Source organism: Staurois parvus, unplaced genomic scaffold (genome assembly GCF_062004578.1).
Source record: "Staurois parvus isolate SC_StPar_1 unplaced genomic scaffold, SC_StPar_1.0 ptg001914l, whole genome shotgun sequence".
In the NCBI taxonomy this organism is placed as follows: Eukaryota; Metazoa; Chordata; class Amphibia; order Anura; family Ranidae; genus Staurois; species Staurois parvus.
Window position 1 is genome coordinate 142,044 of NW_028319710.1, and position 12,957 is coordinate 155,000.

The 12,957-nt window shown below is 42.1% G+C and overlaps 1 long non-coding RNA gene across 1 annotated transcript in view; it reads left to right on the forward strand.

Moving 5' to 3' along the window:
* LOC149433821 (uncharacterized) overlaps positions 1-9,953 on the forward strand; it is a 46,294-nt gene extending 36,341 nt beyond the window's left edge. Inside the window, exons 2-3 of the long non-coding RNA XR_016308843.1 lie at positions 9,172-9,311; positions 9,794-9,953. This is a non-coding gene — a long non-coding RNA (uncharacterized LOC149433821). The remainder of the gene's footprint in view (positions 1-9,171; positions 9,312-9,793) is intronic.
* The last annotated feature ends 3,004 nt before the right edge of the window (positions 9,954-12,957 follow it).

Below are 12,957 nucleotides of genomic sequence, written 5' to 3' on the forward strand. Positions count from 1 at the left end.
ATGTGGCTGGGGGGTGGAGCCTAGACATGGCGGTGTAGGAGAGCACGGAGCGGGTGCTCTCCGAGATATCTACACTGCTCCAGATGCCTGCAGAGGAGTGATCCGGGGACTTACTCACAAGTGACGGGTACGGCGGTCCTGGGAGTGGCGGGGAGAAGGTGTGCCATGACGGCGGGGCCCACTGGAGGAAGTCCGGACTGACGTACGGGGCTGCTGGGAGAGCAGGGAGACACGGTGTGGCCACGTGGGAAGCCGCAGAAGAGTACTGGGAAGGGGAAAAAGCCGGCCGGCGTCCGAAGTGAGAGTGAAGACGCCGGCTCGCTCCCCCCCGCAGCACACGAGTGAAAATTTATTCCCTACGGATAACCTGCTCCCCTTGTGAGCTAAGTCTATACACAGGGGAGTAGGATCTGAAAAAGAAGACCCAGAGGAATCCCCCTGAAGAGAGCAATGGGAGGCTGAAGTTCACGGCTGGTGGCCTGTAGCTGTCTCATCAGAAGAAAAGCAAGCAGAGGGTGAGTGTGAGAAGCTCGTTCTAGCCAATATTGACCAAATAGTGACTGTAAGATTTTTGAAGGGGAGACTCCCTGGGGAGGATTGAATGAGTGAAAGAGGAACTAGCAGCCCTAGAAGAAGGAGAATATAGTGGGAAAGTGGAAAATAAGTATGAATTGAAATCTGGATCCCTGGCTTGTAGTTGTTAACTCATTGTGGTTCCTGTATTTAAGTGAATAAGACACACAGAAGAGATGAAGAATAAAAACGTTAAAAGTAGTGGGCTAAAGGGGTCCCAAGTAGGTACGATAAAAAAGTAAACGTCTCAAGGAAATGTGACTCCGGAAAGATCTCAAGGTATCAGTGATAAAAGTGAGCTGGAAATGAGTCTGGCAGTTAGCCCTAGACTCGCCCTGGGAACAAAGCATAATAGGCAACAAGTATCAGAGAATGTGGAGAGGAAAGAACTGGAAAGTGAACCACAAGTACCAAATAAGAAAGGGATGGCAGACATGTTTAAAAACTTCGATAAAACAATAAAACAAGAACTGACAATTATACAGAGTGATCTGGGGCAGATGTTATTGCGGATGGAGGAGACAGAGGAAAGAATTAAAAACCACGCCCAATTTATCTCCGGTTTAGAAAAAAGGACAAAAGATATTAGGAAAGAGCAAAAAAGACTGCTTTATAGGATGGAAGTACAGGAAAACAGGGATCGGAGGAAGAACCTTAGGGTAAAAGGTGTTCCAGAGTCTGCAAAGGGAGAGGAAATAAGAGACTTTGTCTGTAAAATCCTAAATTCCATAAGGGATAGACCAGAAACAGAACAGGTGAATCTGGAAGAGGTTTTTAGAATTGGAAGGATCCAACATGGAAATGGAGAAAAGAAACCCAGAGATATAATTGTCCAATTCCAGAAGATGGGTGATAAAGAAGAGATATGGAGAAAGATTAAGGGAAGATCAATTATTAAATATGGAGAAATAGATATACAGATATTTGCAGATTTAACATCAGAGACACTGTGGAGAAGAAGATCCTTGAAACCCCTGTTAGAGCAGATGAAAAAACAAAATGTGCACTATAGATGGGGTATTCCTGAGTGTCTAATCGGATGGAAGAACGAAGTTACAGCCTACCTGAGATTCCCTGAGGATTTAAGAGACTTCTGTGACAGACTTGATTTGCAAATTATAGAGATCTCTGGTTGGGAGGAGGAGGAAGGAGATAGTGGGGCCAGAGTAAAGGAAGACTGGCAGTTAATTAGGAGAGGGAGATAGAGGGGTTTTTTTTTTTCTTTCTTTCTTCTCTTCCTGCTCGCTCGCATGAAGTACCTCTTAGTGGAACCATGTTGAGTCCATGAAATAGATAATGGGCATCTGGGGAGGTGGGGGAGACCGTTCATGGGTGGAGTTCAACCCCAAGGTACAAAATCTATGGAGGGTTTTGACCCTCAACAGATTTATAGGCAAACTACAAGCCTAAAATGGGTGGGAGGGAGGGAACTGGAGGGGGAGGGGGGACAGGAGGTTTTTAAAACTGACATCTGGCATAAAAGAAGAGATACAGGGAAAAGGAAGAAGAAAGGAGATGGTAAAATAGGAAGAAGACAAACAAACAAAACATGGAGGAAATACAGTTAGTAACTCATAATGTAAATGGGTTAAATTGCCCAGGTAAAAGATTTAGGTTATTTAGAGAATTACAGCATAGAGCGGCCTCAGTGGTATTTTTGCAGGAAACGCACCTCGAGTTAAAAAAAAAAAAAAAAAAACCTTAAGTTGAACTCTAGATATCACCCGATATGGTACTATGCAGACTCCCCAGTTAAGAGAGCAAAGGGTGTGGCTATAGGATTTGCAAAAAATACTAGGTTTGAACTAGAGGATAGAAAAACTGATCCGGATGGGAGGTTTCTGTTTTTGAAAGGTAAATTGCAGGACATCGAGTGTACGCTCGCAAATATATATTGCCCGAATAGGAAGCCGGAGATGTTTTTTGAAAGGGGTTCTGAACAAATTGATGGATTTTGGTAAGGGATATTTAATAGTTGCAGGGGACTTCAACCTATGCATGGATCCACAAATAGATACAACCTCTAGTGCAGAGAGGGGGAAATAAGTCGATGAGATTATTGAAGAAGGTGATGAGAGAGAGCCAACTGGTGGATAGCTGGAGAATTGTGAATATTAGAGACAGAGATTATACCTTTTATTCTAATATACACAAGACATACTCCAGATTGGACTATATATTGATAGACCATCGACTCCTTGAAGATTTGGCTAGGGTAAAGATAGAGGCAATGACTCTTTCGGATCACGCCCCCGTTGCAATGAAATTAAGATGGGGAGGGAGGTCGTCGGGAGGTCTAACATGGAGGCTGAACGAGGCACTTCTCATGGATCAAGATACTCAATGGAAGATTAGGGAGGAGATAGGGAGATTTTTTGAGGAGAATGAAACGGGAGATGTATCATGGGCTACAGTGTGGGAGGCGCATAAAGTATATATAAGAGGAATCCTTATTGCGATTGGGGCGAAGAAAAAAAGGGAAAGGCGAGAGAAGATTAGTGGGCTTCTGAAGGAAATAGCTGAGTTGGAACGCCTACATAAAAATAACATAATGAAAGAGACAGAACAAAAAGTGATAAAAAAGAGGGAAGAACTAGAGAAAGTGTTGGAGGAAGAAAAAATGAGAATTTTCAATAAAATTACGGGGGAAAGATATAAATGGGGAGATAGACCGGGAAAATATCTAATGAGAGCCTTGAGGGAAAAAAAGAATAGGAATTACATAGACAAAATAAAAAATTCCAAGGGAGAGTTAGTCCACTCAACCAAAGATATTGCAAAGGTATTTAAGGATTACTATAGTAAACTATATAATATTGCCCCCAACCATCCTACAAATAAGGACAAAATGGTAAATAAGGGGAAAAGAAGGGAATATTTAAGAAACGCAGGATTACCAAAATTAAGTGAAGAACTATTAAACTCCTTAGAATCTGAAATTTCACAGGAAGAACTAAAAATAGCACTAAAAAGTTTTATGACGGGAAAAAGCCCTGGGCCCAGGCGGGTATACTGTGAGGTACTATAAAAAATATAGTGACTTACTGTTACCTAAGTTAAAGATATATATGGACGCGTTGGGAGGAGAGATGGAGATGAGACAGGAATCCCTACTGGCCCAGGTGGTTCTAATACATAAGGAAGGTAAAGATATCTCCCAGTGCTCAAGTTATAGACCGATATCATTGCTGAACATAGATACGAAGTTGTATGCAAAGGTTTTAGTGAATAGGTTGAGGGATCTGATGCCAGAGTGGATACATGGGGACCAGGTGGGCTTTGTTAGAGGAAGGGAGGGCCGAGATATTGGGTTGAGATCCCTGATGCTTATTCAGAAAAGTAGAAAGGGAAAAAATCCAGTGGTGTTGTTCTCAATAGACACGGAGAAGGCGTTTGACAGGGTTAACTGGAGCTTCATGATGGACACGCTAGAGGTTCGGGGATTGGGTAGTAGGATGAGGAGGTGGATTGGACGATTGTATGAAGGACCTTCCGCGACGGTAATGGTAAATGGAGAGAGATCAGAGTCTTTTGCAATGTCAAACGGAACTAGACAGGGTTGCCCATTATTCCCACTGCTGTTCGTTTTATCTTTGGAATCCCTGCTATCAACAATTAGGAAAAATATAGATATAAGGGGAATTAATGTAGGAAAGACAGAACATAAGGTAGCCGCATTTGCGGATGACTTATTGTTCTATATTGGAAACCCTAGGATAACGCTTCCCAATCTAATGAAAACATTGAAGGAATATGGGGAATTGTCAAACCTAAAAATTAACCCGAGTAAAACAGAGATATTAAATATAAATCTTCCAAGGAGTGAAAAAGAAATGATACAGAGAGAATTCCCCTTTTTATGGAAAGATAGAGAAATAAAATATCTGGGAGTGAAACTTACTTCTTCACAGAAAAACCTTTATAAAGCTAATTATATTCCATTGTTAAACGAGATTAGGGAAGAATTGAAGAAAATTGGAGGAGGAAATCCTTCCTGGTTAGGTTGTATTAACTTAAAAAAAATGGTAATTGTCCCCAAGATCCTGTATAAACGCCAAATGATTCCCATTAAACTCCCAGGGATATACTTCAGGACAATCAAGCGAATGGTAACAATATATATATGGAAAAATAAAAAACCTAGAGTATCATATGAAGTGCTAAGTAGAAATAAAGAAAAGGGCGGGTTGGGAATGCCGGACTTCAGAAGATATTATAGGGCAGTCATCCTAGCAAGAATTTTTGATTGGAAGCACAATTTAAAGAGTAAAAATTGGGTTACAATAGAAAATGCACTTAGTGGAAAGGATTTGAGTGGGATTGTTTGGGTGTCAACACAGTTTAGAGAATTAGCTGAGAGCACGAGTCCATACACTAGGATTGTATTGAAGGAGTGGGATAGATTGCACAAACAGAGGAATTGGGATTTTAACTCACTGCTAATGCCACTAAGAAATTCAGAGTTTTTTCCCCCAGGTAAAGAGGAAATTACGGGTAAATGGATTAAGAAGGAAGATGCTCAGTTGAGAGATGTAATGGAGGGGGTAAACTTAAGAACACTGGAGGATTTGAAAAGGGAAGAGGGAGGGATTTTCACTAAGATAGATATATGGAGATCTAACCAATTGAAACAATTTGTGGGGAAATTGACGAAGCCCCTTAGAATTAGAAAAGATTGGAATTTATTTGAGAAATTTTTGGAAGTTCGAGGTGATGGGAAGCACAGCACTGCTAAAGCATACAAAATTCTCACTGATTTAGATAGTAAGTCAAAATTAAGATACATAGAAAAATGGGAAAGTGATTTAGGGGTGGAGTGGGAGGAGCATACACAAAGAAAAATATATAGATTGGTACATGGGAATGTCAGTATGCGTGAGGTGGAAATGAACTATAAATGTCTGAGTAGGTGGTATATTACACCGACGGTAGAGCACAAGATGAGTGGGGAGAAACAACCTTGGTGTTGGCGAGAGTGTGGAGGGGTGGGCACAATGTACCACATATGGTGGGGATGTTCAAAAATACAAGTTTACTGGAGAAAGGTTATAAATCAAATTAGGATTATCACCGGAATCGAGATTGGTCTGGACCCTGAAATTTGTCTTTTTCATATCACAGAAATATCAATGAATAAAAATAAAGATATGGGCATAGAGTGCTATTTAAATGCAGCAAAAGGATTGATACCTAGGTTTTGGCGCAAAGTTGAGGCACCGAAGGAAGAAGACTGGATGAACAGAGTGGATCAGATTGTTAGATTGGAGAAACTATATTATATACAGGAAGATAGGATGGAGGTTTATTATACAAAATGGGAGGAATTTAGGGCAAAGATGAAAGAAGTTACTCTGTAAATAAGTATAAAGGAAAGGGGAAAAGAAAGAAAGGAAAAAGAAAAGAAAAATATATAGGAATATGTCTTATTTGCTTGCTTCCTTTTTTTTTTTTTTTTTTTCTATCCAGAAGATGTGAGTTATAAGTTGATCAGACAGATGTCAGGGGTTTACTGAAGAGGGGTGGTATGGAGGGTGGGCTGAGGGAAGGGGGTTATGGGGATAAAATGATATGCAATAAGTGGTTTTAGAAGAAATTTGTTATTTCGTATTTCCTTTTTTCTTGGATGTATTTGTATTGCTATATTTGAAAATGAACAAATATCTAAATTAAAAAAAAAAAAAAACTAACACCGATCGATGTGGATGAAGAAATCTCTGCCAAAATGTTTTTATTTAAATATATGCCGAAGCATAGGGTCCATCCACCCACAGGGCACCCCTGGCCTCCATGCTTGGGCATATATGCTCCTTTTTTTTTTTTCTTTAACTGTGGATGAAAAATCTCATCCAACACTGCTGCACCCACTTGCATATATTCTAAGAGCAAGACACTGATGCTCTCAGAATAAACACATCAGTGCTGCAGCTGAATTACATTCCAGCAAAGAAAACGGCAGTGGTTAACAGTAAAACAGTAACTCAGCAACAAAAAAACTACTATTTTTGGTTTTTAATTTTTTTTTTTTTTTTAACTGTAACCAGATTGCAGGGTCTCTCGGAATACAATAGCCAGTTTCCTGACTACCTAACATCTTTGAGACCCTGTGCAAATATGTGCCCTGAACCGTGCCGTGCTGTATCCTATACTAATAGTCAACTAGTGTATGGTAATAACGGACGCAGTCCTTGAGGTAGAGACCAGGTTGGCTAGGACAGGAGAGAAAAAGCGGTTGTCATACCTAATTCAGTGTCTGTTACAGAAATGACATCTTTTTTGGGGCGTCTTTTTGGTTTGGAGTACCAGGAATGGCATCGGAAAAATGTCTCTCATGCAGCCGGCTAACTCCATCTGGGTTGGGGGGTTGCGCCATAGCACCTTCTGGATACAAAAGGGACGTGATATCTTCCTGGAATTTTAGGAAGGATCCACTATGTCCAGTTGCTTTATAAAGCACAAACGCATTATATAGAGACAATTTAAATAAACAGATGCATTTTTTGTACCAGCATCCAGCTTTTCGGGAAACTAAGTACGTCTTCATCATCTGGTCCTTGAAATCCACCCCTCCCATGTTAACGTTATAGTCGTGGTCACAGAGGGGCTTCTCCACAACACCAGCTGCCGTGGAAATTTGGATGGTCGTGTCTGCGTGAATGGAAGACAGGACGAAAACATCCCGTTTTGTCCTTCCACTACACTGCGAGTAATTCATAATTTCTTAGGCAGAATTTTTTCCCCCTTTCTAAGATGGGTATTTACAAGCCGTTGGGGGAAGCCCTGGTGATTATTTCAGTACAGGAGTGGAACAGGGAGCACATATTTGCACCCAAGGAGGGAGACAGACCATCAGTGTTTCCACCAGGTGCCACATTCGTGCTTGACACTTGTGAAACTTTTATGACCTTCATCTGCGGTGCACCATGGAAGTGCACTGGTCTTGTGAGTGTTGGTATTATTTTAATAAATTTGGATTTTATGCAGTACACACTATGCTAGTTTGTGTGTGTATATGTACATGTGTGTGTGTGTATACATTGGTGGACCCCATGAGCCAGTGAAAAGTGTAACCCACCAGGAGGAGAATTCCCCACAACCCAAGGGTAATAAGGATTAAAGGCGCTCAGACCGAAATTATAGTAGGTCAAACCGTTGAGGTGAGAAGATTCGCAAGGTGGTGTCATAACACCTAGTTTTTTTCCACGCACCTGGACCAGCAAGGGCCAGCAAGGACTGATATTCCGCAATCCTTATATAGGGTAAAGACTGGATATATTATTGAGGACTCCTAATCGATTTATCCTTTGTTTTTTTTTTGTGTAGCACTGTCCCTTTTTTTGTTTAACTAGTTGCCGACCGCAGATTGCCGAATGACGGCTGCACTGCGGCCGGCCAGTTTTGAGTGGACGTCATATGACGGCCTCCCAGAACGCGCTCTCCTGCGCTCCCCAGGGGGCGCGCACTCGGTGATCTCCGTGATCGCTGTGTCCTACGGACACAGCTGATCACGTGATGTGGTAAAAGGCCAATCACAGTGGCCTTTTACCACGTGATCAGCGGTGTCCAATGACACGCTGATCAGAGGGAAATGCAAGTGCCGGTTCTCGGCTGCACTTTCCTCACGCTGTCAGATCGTGAGGAAAGTACTGCCGAGAACCGGCAGTTGTCAGAGCGGGGATCGGCACCAATCATCAGGGCACTGATGATCAGTGCCCTGATGATCGGTGCCCAGCAGTACCACCCGCAAGTTCCGCCCACCTGTGCCCAGCAGTGCGCCCACTAGCTCCGCCCACCTGTGCCCAGCAGATCACCCACCTGTGCCCAGCAGATCACCCACCTGTGCCCAGCAGTGCACCCACCTGTGCCACTCTGCAGTGTCACACACCTGTGCCCAGAAGTGCCACCTACCTGTGCCCAGCAGTGCCACCCCCCACCTGTGCCCACCCACCTGTGCCCACCCACCAGTGCTGCTCACCAGTGCCACCCACCAGTGCTGCCAGTCAGTGCCCAGGGGTTGTGCCAGTCAGTGCCGCCAGTCAGTGCCCAGCAGTGATGCCAGTCAGTGCCGTCTATCAGTACCCATCATCAGTGTCACCTATCAGTGCTGCATATTAGTGCCGCCTATCCGTGACACCTCATTAGTGCTGTCTATCAGTGCCGCCTATCCGTGCCACCTCATTAGTACTGCCTATCAGTGCCCTTTAGTGCTGCCTATCAGTGCCGCCTATCAGTGCCCATCAGTGCTGCCTCATCAACGTACATCAGTGAAGGAGAAAAAATACCTGTTTGAAAAATTTTATAATAGAAACAAAGAAACTTTTTTTTTTCAAATTTTTTGCACTTTTTTTATTTATAGCGCAAAAAGTAAAGCGCCCAGTGGCGATTAAATACCACCAAAAGAAAGCTCTATTTGTGAGAAAAAAATGATCCAAATTTCATATTGGTACGATGTTGCATGACCGCGCAATTGTCAATCAAAGTGCGGCAGCGCTGAAAGCTGAAAATTGGCCTGGTAAATAAGGGGGTATAAGTGCCTGGTAGGCAAATGGTTAAAAAAAAACCACAATTTTGTATTTTACATTTTTTTTTTTTTTTCTCCAGATTACAAAAGCAGTTAAAGCCCTCCTTGCATATAAAAAAACTAAGGAGAATGGCAGCAAATTACTCCTAAATGAATATGATTGGATTTCCTTAATGGTGACTGTTTGGAGAATTCCGAAGCACCTACAGACCATCAGAATGTAAGCATATCTGTGTAAAATGTAAAACAGCCCTGAAGTATATTTGATTTCTTTGTTACATGTCATTTACTACAACAGAACCTTATGTATGAATTTGTTTCTACTAAACTAGAGCTATTTTTCCACAGCCTGCCCTAAAAGATTGCATGTGATTGGCAGCTGTGCAGAAATAACACCTGTTCTTTGTAAGAATATTGTTGATACACAAGCCCCTTGGTGGCTGAAAGAGAGGATTTTGTTTCTTTGGTCAATACTTCTGTATTTCTCACCGTGAGTAAAGGGAAGAGATGCAAAGCTGGTTTTGAGTATTAGTTTATCCAGCCTTTGTAGCACTTGAGCTCTCTCTCCTTCAATTTTGATTCACAGGTACAGCTATAATGTATGGTGGTTGTAGAACACCCCCGCCCCCCCCCCCCCACCACCACCACCACCACCACCACACACACTGTTGCATTTATTTTCTTTCTTTCTTTTTTCTGCAGCCCTCTCCCTCATGGTGTAAGGCCTGATGCATGTGAAGTTTGCCTTTTTACTAAAGATGAGCCAAATATGACAAGTGAACAGACAGAAACTTTCTACAAAAAATTACTTGCTCAGCATGGCATTACACAGATAACCAAGGTAAATAAGGGGCTAAGCTTTGTTAGTAGATTTGAAGTTGGACTTGAGAAAGTTTTTTTGTTTACGATGCAGCTCTGCTTTGGATGACCACCTTCTGCATATTGTGCCACCTGCAGGAGTAGGATGCTAGGTACAAATGAAAAAACAAAGGACCGCCCTTGCTGGTGACAAGCCCCCCTCCATAGCATGCTTGGATTAGTTGGTCATAGTGTCCCCTAAAAAGCCCACAGCCAAAGGCTTTCCTGTCATACTCAAGCTTTGACTCCCTGGAGGATGCAATCCTGGCATATAGTTATGAGTAGGATACAGGGACAGACTTGGAAGTTGACTACAAAGTGTCTGCAACAGGTTATCTCCAGGAACAGTTGGTGTCGGTCATAATTTAGGTTTAGCCAGTTATGTTTTTATACTTCACAGATGACTACCAACTATATTACACCATCAGAGCTCTCTTTTTATTTTCTTTGAACGAGAGCGTATATGCAACATTTGCCAATGTTCAACACTGGAGCCCCGTATCTTCTCTGTGTTATTATTGACTTCTTTATGCAGTGAGGTGCTACTGAGTTTTTACCTCGACACAGCAGATCACCAGGTAAATACAATTTCTGGTTATCGGCTGCACTTTCCTCATGCTGTCACAGCGGGAGGAAAGTACTGCCGAGAACCGGCAATTGTCAGCGAACTGATAGCACTCTGGGTGTACTGTGTACAATTTATAGTTGGACAGTGTCATTTTTTTAGCACTGAAAATGTTCTTTGATATTTTATTAAGAACTTGATATATGGTTTGTTTTGTCAGCAGCGTCTACTTTAGCACAGTTTATATTTATTTGGCTTTTAATGACTCGTCATTCAGCACTGTACCCAAGTGAAGTATATTTTTTCTTTGAGAGGTACATTTGGTGGTATTTAACCACTTGACCTCCGGAAGATTTACCCCCCTTCCTGACCAGGCCATGTTTTGCAATACGGCGCTTCGGTACTTTAACTGACAATTGCGAGTTCATGCAATGCTGTACATAAATTACATTTGTCATTTTTTTCCCCACAATTAGAGCATACTTTTAGTGGTATTTGATCACCTCTGCATTTTTTTTTTCACTTTTTGTGTTCTAAACAAAAAAAAGACCGACAATTTTGATTAAAAGTTTTTTTTTTTTTCTGCTATAAAACATATCCAATAAAAAAATTTAAATCAAATTTCTTCATAAATATAGACCAAGATGTATTCTGCTGCATATTTTTGGTAAAAAAAATCCCAATAAGTGCATATTAGTTTGCAAAAAAGTTATAGCATCTACAAACTATGGGACATATACTGGAATTCTTTTAATTTGTTTTTCAATACTAGTAATGGCGGTGATTAGCGACTGCGATATTGTGGTGGACATTTTTACACTGACACTTTGTGGAAACTAGTGACACTGATGCAGTGATCAGTGCTAAAAATATGAACTGAGAATGTACCAATGACACAAGTGAAGGATCATGTTCCCAGCTTTGCTGTGCAGATAAATACAAAACAACATGTCCTTGCTGACAGCAGAGAGACCTGTGTTGTTTACACACAGGTCTCTCCCCTGTCGACTTTGCACGCCAGGTGCTGATGGAGAATCTCCGGCCGGGACCCAGTGATTGACATGGCTAGCTGCCAATGGTGGCGTGGGTAGGGTGGCACACACTCTCCCTACCCGGAAATGCAAGTAATGTGTGTATATATACTTGATTTTTGCATAGCTCTGCCGCCCTGGAGCAGTATTTCTGCTATAGGGTGTTGGGCAATCTGTTAAAATGAATGTGGTTTATAAGCGGAAACCCACATACACTGTCTGAAAAGGCAGTTATTTACCTGTTAACTGTATTTCCAGGAATCTTCCAGGACAGGTTCACATGAGAGGCTCCTCCCACCAAGAAACACCTGATCCACGTTTCTTTAATAAATAGCCTCTCCATCCTTGGGGTCCTTGGTATAGGAATATAACCAAAGGTCTAGGATAGAGCATAAATCTAACAGTAGTAACAGTATACGTACAGTCTAATACATGACATAACACCATCCCATACTTATACAGTAATCGGGAGGAACTGCCCTGTCCTGGAAGATTCCTGGAAATACAGTTAACCATTAAATGTTTTCCCAAGTCATCTTCCAGTACAGCTTCACATGAAGGGAAGGCAGGGAATTTGGGAGTATACGGGTTTCTACGTCTAGCGATGGCCCTCGGGAATCTTATGACCAGAGGATCTTCTAATTTCAATTCTAGGAAATTAGAGCAGCTACTTTTTACTTTAAGTGTACTAGCTGCTAGGTTCTTGTCTGCTCCTGTTAGTGACAGACTCTCCAGGTGTGGGTGTAACACCTTTCCCTGCACTAGTAGGTTCTTCCTGGGTGGAATTATCCAGGGATCCACTAAGCTCAGCTTCTTCAGGAGAAAAAAACATGACTTTTTTGGCCAAAATGGAGCTTTTAGGATGACCCTGGCCTGAGACCTCTGAATCTTCTGTAAGACTCTTGGTAGTAGTCTAAAGGGCAGAAAGCCTTAAAGGAGATCATACTCCCATGGCTGAGCCAATGCTGCTGTGCCCGCGCTTTGAGTGTCTCTTTGCAGACAGAAATATTTGCTTACTTTGGCATCTCTTCTGTTGGCAAAAAAGGTCTATAGACAGAGTGCCCCATCTGCTGCAGATTTGGGCAAATGTTGTGTGGCTGAGGCACCACTACAATTGGTTGATTTTCTTTTCCACTTGGTTTGTCTGCCGGAAAGTTCAAGTGTCCCTTCACTTGAATCGCCATGATTGACCTGAGCTTTTCTTCTGCCCAAGCTAAAAGAGTTTTTGCTAATTTTGTTAGTTTCAGAGATCTTGTGCTTCCTTGTCTGTTTAGGTATATGACTGTTGTCATGTTGTGAGATGGGCTTGAATCTGCTTTCCCTTTATTTCTGCCTGGAATGACATCAGAACTTTGAAGACTGCCATCAATTCTCTGAAGTTTGGGGAGCTTCTTGCTGTCTCCGTGTCCCAT